Consider the following 8,336-nt stretch of genomic DNA (forward strand, 5'->3'; position numbering starts at 1 on the left):
GCACGAAACGCGAAAGGCCCTCCAAAGACAACAGCTAGACCAGGGGCCGAATTCTCTAAAAAACAGGCGTCGCTTTGAAACGACGCGGTAGCGCCATGCAAATGCATGTGTTCTGGGGTTGGGGCCGTCGCTTTGGGGCGGCGGGCTGGGGCAATCACCGCAGAAAAGCGCTGTGGCAAGGGCGCGAAGCGACAAGTGAAGCGACGGGGGGGCAGTGGGTGTCGCTTCGCGCCCTTGCCACGGCGTTTTTCTGCGGTGATTGCCCCAGCCCGCCGCCCCAAAGCGACGGCCCCAACCCCAGAACACATGCATTTGCATGGCGCTACCGCGTCGTTTCAAAGCGACGCCCCGTCGTTTTGGAGAATTCGGCCCCAGGCGGATAAGAAGAAGCGTGAAACGGCGAGAAAGTAAGCCAGAAGAGTTTGCGATAAGAAAAGAAATGGTAAAAGAACGCTTCCCGGGCACGAGCAATAAATAATCAGAGTTTGGAGCAGAAGAAAAAAGGGCGGGGGAGAGGGGGAAGGGTACGTGAGGTGTCATGAAACAAAATTTGCCTCGACAGAACGCGACTAAAGCTGGCGCCAGCCTCGGTCTTAATTACGGGGTTCACTTTGCGAGACCTCATTAAGAATCGATGCCAGCAGGCACACAGTAGAATGGGAGAGGGGCAGAATGGATGGCGAACAACAGCGGGGCGAACTGCGCCAACAAAGAGAGGGGGCCGACTTCACTGAAGGGACGGCAAGAAAGCGAAGCCGAGTGGCAAGCACCGCCACTAATCAGGACGAGCAAAAACAAAAGGCGGCGCCGAAGCACAGACGTGCGCCCACGCGTGTGGAAAGAGGGTAGCTTGGCTTGAGCATCGATTCCGCAAGGGTAGCAGGAAGGTTGGGGAGGAGGCTTCTTTTCGCGCCAGTTTACATCGTCATTAAATCGTTACCCCGCTCGCACCAGCCACGCGAGCAACTTGGAGAAGACGCGGCCCTACGGGGCACCGCGAGGCGCCAATTAGTCCCCTCCCCCTCTCCTTTCCCCCGTAACCTTAAACCGGGCGTTGGGAGTCAGGACATTGCGCCCCGATGGAGCCGAACCGACGGCCGCCAAGGTTGCGCAAAGACACTCGCAGTCGTTCCAAAGGGGTTATGCACCTCTAACGCTCCCGACAGCATGGAAGGATTGCAACCAAGTGGTGCAATTTGTATTGTTTTAGACTGGAGTTGTCGCAAAGCAGCAGCTGCGCCAAGGCTTTTCCTTTTTTTTTTTTTTTTTGGTGAGAGGGGGGGGGGGGGGGGAGGAGGAGACAGTTTGCCGTTTACCGAGTGTTACTGGGGCGAATAGGACATCCCTGCGCTTCCACTGCAGTGTACGGATGTACACATTTAAAACGGAGACACAATAGGAATAACTAAGTGGTATTCAGAGTGCGAGCTTGCGCTAACACAAAGAAACTGGCACATTGCACTGCTCAGGCGGTATAGAGTGGGCGCTTAGCCGAGCACTTGACCGGAACTTTTGAAGGTTGCTAGTGCCATGCCGTGAGGATACTTTGGCCGACATTGTTTCAGTGGTAGTGTTCGTCAGCTGCTTCTAACGCACTCACCGCACTAGCCACTAAGTAAGCTAGGCAATGTAGCGACACTGAGCACGCCTATGCGTCGGGCGTTGGCAGGAAATCATAAGAACGCGGAGACAATGTTCGGCGGCTCAGCAACATTACGTAAAACTTTGCAATATTTGTTGGTCAAAGAACGCAGGCAATCGTGTTGTATTTATAGAGAATCAGTAATTTAATTGCTCAGCTGCGAAGCCAGATCATTATTCATCGACTAACCCGATAACGTAGAACTGCTATGGCGCAGAATGGTTGGATTGTTTACATAAAATGAGCACGACGAACTTTAATTTGTTATATTTGAAAATAAAGCTACCAGGCGCTGTTGCGTTTCGTGGCGATTTCCTAGCTGAAGCCCGTACCGCATGCCTCGTATATCCCGTTGAGCCTCACGTGCTTGCAAGTTCTGCCTACTCGGAACGGAAAGGGGTGTCGTACAAACGGATGCACCCGAGCCATCCGAGCACTTGCTCCTCAAGCTATAGCGCATTTGCAACCAGTATTCGCGCACAATGCTGACCACAGTGGTGGGGCTGATATCAGAGCAGCAAAAACACGGTGGTCAGAAAAGACCACCGGACGTGCGCCGATATTCCGCTCTTTGCCGGGAACCAATTTCGACGGCGGAATGGGAAATTGCGGTCTCGACAAGGAGGCTCAAGCAAACAGTCCCCTCCGCGTGCGGGCCTATGCATGGGAGTTCTCCCTACCGGCCGTCGCCGGGAGGGATCGCTTAGCCCGGAGTGGCACCCGAACCCAAGTCCCGCCCGCTTCACGAATACCTGCCGGTAGAATGCTTCGCATCGCTGCCGGGGCGCTCAAGAAGGAAATGAATTATTTTCGACGAAGAATAAGCGCTCAATTCTAACCACGAATGGCTATCACTTTGTACACGCACACGCAGAGAGATCAGGATAAAACCCTTCCGACGTAAGCTTCGCACCAGAGCTCACACGGATATTTCAGTCCCATTTGTGGACAAATTGTTATGAGCTGCTGTGAGAAGTCACCTTTATGGGTAAGTAGGCAAAGGAGTTGTACATGCATGGTCGATTGCGGGAAATTCACTGAAAGCAACACATTTTCCCGCTGCGCAGCCCTGTCAGTACCGAACCATGTTTTCGAAATAAACGCGGGAACGTTTTTTCTCGAGTGCGTTAAATATAGCGTTGAAACCGGTCGCCTTTGCAGCTGCACGCTGGATTTATTCGCACACCAACGCCAAACTGACACATCTAGCGCTGATGGCTGACACAACCATGTAGGTGATGGTGCAGCTTCTCAAGTTGTGCCGGCTGTCGATGCTTCTGTCCGAGAAACGCGGCTTTTCAAAGCCAGGGTGTGAAGCTTCTCCCAGATTATATAGTATCAATGGTTTCGAAGTTCGACTTTGGCGATTATAAGTTCATGTACCCGTAAACTTTGATCACTTCAATTTTTTTTTTCAGACGCTTCTCGTGAGCTGTTGTCAAAATAACATATTGTAGCTATTCTTATTAAAATGTATATGCTCTTCATGGGAGTCTACTACACTTCAACATGTAACGCATATTATTATTAATACATAAATGAGAATCTTCACAAAGTATTTCGCATTTTATCTGAGCGTGTCCGCAAAAATAATACGCCCAGTGGGGCATCTTGACATGCGCGTGTGGAGCTTTGCACTCTAAATCATTTCTCTGTGTCCGCTTGGCCGCAATACACTTGTATGTATGGAAAACCGCGGCGCTGCGTTCGAGGGGACTACTTCAACGAATACCGATGTCGCACACGCGATTTTTCTAAGAAATGTGTTCTGCGTGGGGACATGATGGCAAATTCTTTGTGGTGAAGCCGGTAAACGGGGGTTTCCGGAAGTGTTATATCGCTAAGCGGGCCTGCAAAGAAAAATTAGTACTCGCACGACGAATGCAGTCACACGTTACAAATAAAGCTGTGCAGCACTCCACACGAAATCGTTTATAGTAAGTAAATAGTTAACCAATAGGTGATAATGCTTTATTAAATAGCTATTTAACCGCAGTTGAAGCTAGTTACACAACAAAGCTGCGTGTGGGGAATGCATCCTTTCGTATAAGATTCTACAGAAGTGTCTTCGTGGCCCGAAACCTTGCGATGTATACAAAGGCAGTAACTTCTAGATGTTATTTAATGGAGAGTTTTTATCGCTTTTTTGTAGTCGGCTGGCCAATAGAATAGCGATTGGACGGGTTTGGTGGCGTTTACCAGACAAAGCGCAAGCCAACTTTTGTTTCGGGTTATTGTAGAGTCGAAAACAGTGTATCCCCCCCCCCTTTTTTTTTTCGGGTCAGTCAGTTCAACCCTAGTAAAAATACAGATAGCAGCATCAGCAAATGAGGGAAGCGGATCATTCCTATCTGAGCTAAACGCATCAACCTCCGCGTTTTCGGCTCCCTCGAGTAGGAAGGCACGCTGAGTCTCCCGTGCAATTGTTGACGCTTGTGCCCTCCTCACAGTATGAACAGCCCTGCACGGAGTTGGTAAAGCGGAGTACAGGTAGCCCAAAACTCCACGCCAGAACTCTCTATTGGCTGTGCGCGGCTTTCCCAAAGCGGCTTACATGTGGAGGTGGCCGCGGAAGAGCCGAGCCGAGCGCGCGTACGTTCGCTCCGTGTGCGCCGGGTGGTCTGCTCCGCCCGGGCCGCGAGGCAGCGCGATTCCGATGGTCGGGTCCCCGGAGAGCAGTACGGCGCCGTTATACGGGGAACGTGCGGCGCAAAGGCGATGGAGCGCCTAGGAGATGGTGTCCGGAATGGAATAATCCGAGAGGTTGACAGGCGTCTCGTCAGCCAAGGCGTGACGCTAAGGAAATGGGCAGCCGACTAAAACGAATACGCGCAGCCATTGGAAAGCTATTTCGCCCAGAGCACGCGCTGGAAGCTCGCCCTTTCCTACCACTCCCGATATATGCGCTTCCCGGAACGGCCTGCGTTGGACGGTTTTCGATTATGCCGCCGGCGAGTGCGGCACGCGGGACACGCTCGGAAGTGCAAATCGAACGCCCTCCCCTCCTGCGCCGGTCCCCCGAACGACTGCGCGGCGGTGTACTGCGTCGTCCAAGGAAGGCACTTGTAAATGCTCCCGACCCCGGTGCGCCGGTGCTCGTGGGATTCTTCGACAACCGAGTCCTTTTCTTGGGGACGCGAAATTCGCGCATAAGCTTTGCTGAGGAAACACGCAGCTCAAATTAGGCGAAAACACACTGGATATTAGATTTGCTGGAGAGCGCAAGGCTACCTGTAGTCCTGTTGCAATACAGACTCCCTAGAAAAAATATAATTGACAGGAATTCGCGGCATCCAGTGACGGGAATATGAGAGTCCTTTCCGAGAGAGGTTTTCGGTGACCGTTTGTTTGCTTTAGGACCCGCCGCGGTGGCTCAGGGGCTAAGGCGTTGCGCTGCTGAGCACGAGGTCGCGGGTTCGATTCTCGGCCGTGGCGGCCGCTTTTTTGATGGAGTCGAAAAGCAAAAACGGCCGTGTGTACGAGATTTCGGCGCACGTTAAAGATCCCCAGGTGGTCAAAATTAATCCGCAGCCCTCCACTACGGCACGCCTCATCGCCTGCGTTGCGTTGGCGCGTTAAACCATACAATCAATCAATTGTTTGCTTTAGGAGCGCATTTTTTGTTTTGGTAGTGGGCTTTCATAGGCACGCCAATAACAGCGAAGGTGCGTTTCGTAGGTAATGGGCAACGTCTGCTGGTGATGAGCTGCGGTACGGTCAACATCTATCACGTTTTTTTTTTGTTTTTTTTTTTAAGCCAACGTTGGCTGATAAAGTTCTGCGCAAAGCTGATGCTTTAAATCCCCCAAGCAATGAAAAAACTACAGAAAAAGAGACGCAAATTAGCTACAACGTGAATTAAACAGGGCCTTCATGTAAAATTTATTGGAATTTTAAATATTGCTAAGAGAAATGAGGCAACTACAGATGAGCAACAGATATTTTCGTTAGGGCGCACTGTCTTCATCATTTTGTTGATCAGCATGTTTGCCGCAAGTGAAACGAACCACGGCTTGCTGCTTTTCGTGTACCAGAACTCCGTAAAAGAACCACTGTTCATACAGATTACACGCCGTGGATTCAGGGTGACTTGATGTAGCTCAGTGGCTGAGGCCTTATTCTGCTGCGTGTGGAGCTCACTAGTTCATTTGCCCACAGCGGGGGATAATTTTTAAATGTCGCCAAACTAAGAGAGCACCACCACCAAAAACAATACTAACTGAACACGAGTACGTAAGAGAGATCTTCGCACGCTTAAGAACCACAGATAGTCCAACTCGTTCCGTAACCCTGCAATGCGGAGTCTCTCCGATTAGGTTTTCTTGCCTGTGCCTCTCAGCTCGCGCTAATTACACCCGTAAAATACAAGCACACACACACACCAAATAAATCGCCCGACTTGTGCCCATTCATTAGGTTACCCATTCACGCGTCTTTTCTGTCTGACGGGCCCTATTAATCCGCGCTCTCGTCCTCAACTCTTTCTCCGCCCCGCATGCCGATGCAACAATACGCCTCGTAATCGCTAACCGGAGCCACGCGCGGAGCAGTGCGTAGTGCGGATGCAGGCTAGCCCCATTGTTTCGTCCGTTCCCAATAAAAGCCCGCTCCTCTCCCTCTGCCGCTCCATCTTCGTGGCCAGCTCCTGCGTAGTGAGGGCCGGCGCAGTGGAAGTGAGCAGGTAGTAGCCGTGGCTCCGGCGCGCGCGTCGCTCCCCGGCACGGCAGCCGCGCGTGCCGGGCCGGTGCACGCGTCGCGTGTGGCCGCCGCTTCTTCGGGGCCGCCGCCGAGGAAAGCTGCCGACGGGCCGAGAAGTGGGACAGGCCTCACTGCCGCGCGGCCCGTTCAATCGCTACGGACGAGCGCCGCCAAAATGGGTCGGCGCTGCGGGCCCGTCGACAGCACGCCGGCCGGTGCACGCGCCTCACTCGCGGGCGCTAGCCCCCCCAGCTCCCTCGCCACGTCGCCGACCGGAAGAGCGCAGCCGCACATGGGCGGCGCACGCGGGCTTCGCAGCAGACGCGTACGCGGTACTGCTAGAAGAGCAAGCGACTAATCGCTGTTACTTGTAACAAACAAACAAACAAAAAAGGAACAAAGGGCGTCTACTTGTTGCAGAAGCTCGATAGGAAACCTGCACGGTGTGTTGTTTTATGTTAAGACTACCTTTTTACTTAAGTAGCAGCGTTCTATCGAAGGTGTCGTCGGCAAGTGGCCGCGCACTCTTAAAAAGGCATCTTCGGCGAACATGCAGAGAAGGAGAACATACAACAAACTGTTCGTGTACCCCGGTGGAATCGAGAACCGAGTCGTACGGTTGTATGTTTATGAAAAATAGCTTTAACTCACTTTTTAATGCACCTGCACTTACGTAATAGCCATAAATATTCCACGTGCACGCAAAATTCTATCAGGCTTATTACTTTATAGAAGTAAGCCTCTTTCATCCCAGCTGGAAAAAGGCCCTCGTTCCTCGTTAAAAGAACGCGGCGGTGAACGGCTACGCATATTCCTACAGAGAAACCGCGCACATAAGACGTTTGAGAAAATAGGGCGCACACTGTCACGTCGCGTCTATAGGCTCTCTTTATTTGAAACAAGAAAAATGAACGGTCCCTCGAGGCGGATACTCTTTACGTAAGAGAGCGAATCTTCTTCGCATCCATCGAACAATAACACCCCGGAGGAACTTCCTGGTTTTCTCACCCCTTTATTGAAGTGTTTTATCCTCCCGCCGTTTACGAGAGGGACAGTTGATCTACCACGCTGGAGACGTTCAACGAGCACGTATCAGCAGAGCGGGGGTGCTCCGATATGCGCAAAAAAAAAAAAAAAAGAGAAAGAAGTGGGGGATAGTTAGTTTGTTTTTAATTGACAGAGAAACTGTGCTCATTGTTTCGTAACGATGCATAATAATCGACGCGCTCCTATGATACTTAGCAATTGACAAAAGAAGTTGAGTCCGTCAGAATAGGTGCGAGGGAACAAAGGAAAGGGGGAAGAAAGTGGCAATTGTAGTAGCTGCCAACCAAGAGACGCGGGGAAGGCTTTACAGAACCATGGCTTCACATCACACCCAAGGGTTACACTTTACACAAAATGGCGACAAAATCTACCCCCCCCCCCCCCCACACACACACACAAAAGAAAAGCTTTGTTATGCTGTACGAAACTAAATCAGCGATTGTTTTACGCTGTTTAATGCAGAGAATAGGACTCTGTTCATAAGCGGGAAATTTAATCGATCTCCTACAGAAAAAATGGGGCGAAACTCGGCCGGTCAGACATTAATTTTTTCTTGACGCGTTTTTCAGTTATTTTTTTAAGACTTGCGCCAAATTCCCATACGTATGACCATTTTGTATTTCACTTCTGCTCGAAGAACCCCAGTCGCGAATCAACTCTACGCGAACAGTGATAAAAACTGCCAACTTTGTAACATCTCCGCAGATGTAAGCCAGAACAAAGGCTTACAGTCATGGCGTACAACTTGCTGAGTGCCCTACTTCCAGACTTCTGCTGCATAAGAGGTACGCTAGAAATCCACTGCAGTGCCGTAAATGAATTCAGCATCGTAAGTCTGTCCAAGTACGAAGTGACTAAGTTTCGTTCAACATCGTGCAACCATGTACTTCTGTCTAAAAGTGGCGAATGTTAATGAGAATCACTGCGCCGCCCTTCTAACAAATGCTTT

General features: G+C 51.0%; 1 protein-coding gene across 2 annotated transcripts in view; it reads right to left on the reverse strand.

The window, feature by feature from the left end:
- Positions 1-8,336, reverse strand: part of LOC144145391 (protocadherin Fat 3-like) — a 340,760-nt gene that overhangs the window by 268,404 nt on the left and 64,020 nt on the right. The window lies entirely within an intron of this gene.

This window comes from Haemaphysalis longicornis, unplaced genomic scaffold (assembly GCF_048455015.1).
Source record: "Haemaphysalis longicornis isolate Haplotype H1 unplaced genomic scaffold, Haemaphysalis longicornis Haplotype H1 scaffold_1, whole genome shotgun sequence".
In the NCBI taxonomy this organism is placed as follows: domain Eukaryota; kingdom Metazoa; phylum Arthropoda; class Arachnida; order Ixodida; family Ixodidae; genus Haemaphysalis; species Haemaphysalis longicornis.